Below are 687 nucleotides of genomic sequence, written 5' to 3'. Positions count from 1 at the left end.
TCAAAGCATTACATCGGGCTCACAGATACCGCATTTAAAACCCGATATACAAATCATAAGCACACATTCAATGCACCAAAACACAGAAACAGCACAGAACTTTCAAAGTTCATATGGAAACTAAAAGACAGCAAAACACAATACTATATCAAATGGTCCATTATTGATAGAGCCTCATCCTACTCACCCAAAACAAAGCGATGCAATCTATGCAACGCAGACAAATTTCATATAATTTATGCAGACAAACAATCTACTTTGAACAAAAGGCACGAACTCCTTTCAAAATGCAGACACCGTGCCAAATTCCTACTCAAAAGCACATAATACCTAATTTGCATCTACACCGGCCCAACTCTACATATGCACGTCAAATTTGAAATTCCCTTCACTCCTGAAGATTGCCTAGTGCATGAAACAGCCTGTAGAGTGAAATTACTAGTTCCTTATTATTAGTATTATATATATACATACATATACATATATACATATACATACATATACACATATACATATACATACATATACACGTTTACATACATATACACATATACATACATATACACATATACATACATATACACATATATACATACATATACACACATATATATATACATATACACATATATATATACATATGCACATATATATATACACATATATATATGTCTCTTATACACATCT

At 31.7% G+C, this 687-nt stretch overlaps 1 protein-coding gene across 1 annotated transcript in view; it reads right to left on the bottom strand.

The window, feature by feature from the left end:
* LOC117117155 (diacylglycerol kinase epsilon-like) overlaps window positions 1-205 on the bottom strand; it is a 33,239-nt gene extending 33,034 nt beyond the window's left edge. The window contains exon 1 of the mRNA XM_033261369.1: window positions 188-205. The gene's annotated coding sequence lies outside the window, so the exon portion shown is untranslated. The remainder of the gene's footprint in view (window positions 1-187) is intronic.
* Window positions 206-687: the final 482 nt, after the last annotated feature.

This window comes from Anneissia japonica, unplaced genomic scaffold, assembly GCF_011630105.1.
Source record: "Anneissia japonica isolate Jap-2015-1 unplaced genomic scaffold, ASM1163010v1 scaffold407_len587689_cov185, whole genome shotgun sequence".
In the NCBI taxonomy this organism is placed as follows: Eukaryota; Metazoa; Echinodermata; class Crinoidea; order Comatulida; family Comatulidae; genus Anneissia; species Anneissia japonica.
Note: the sequence above shows the minus strand (reverse complement) of the source record. Positions and strands in the feature narration are given on the sequence as shown.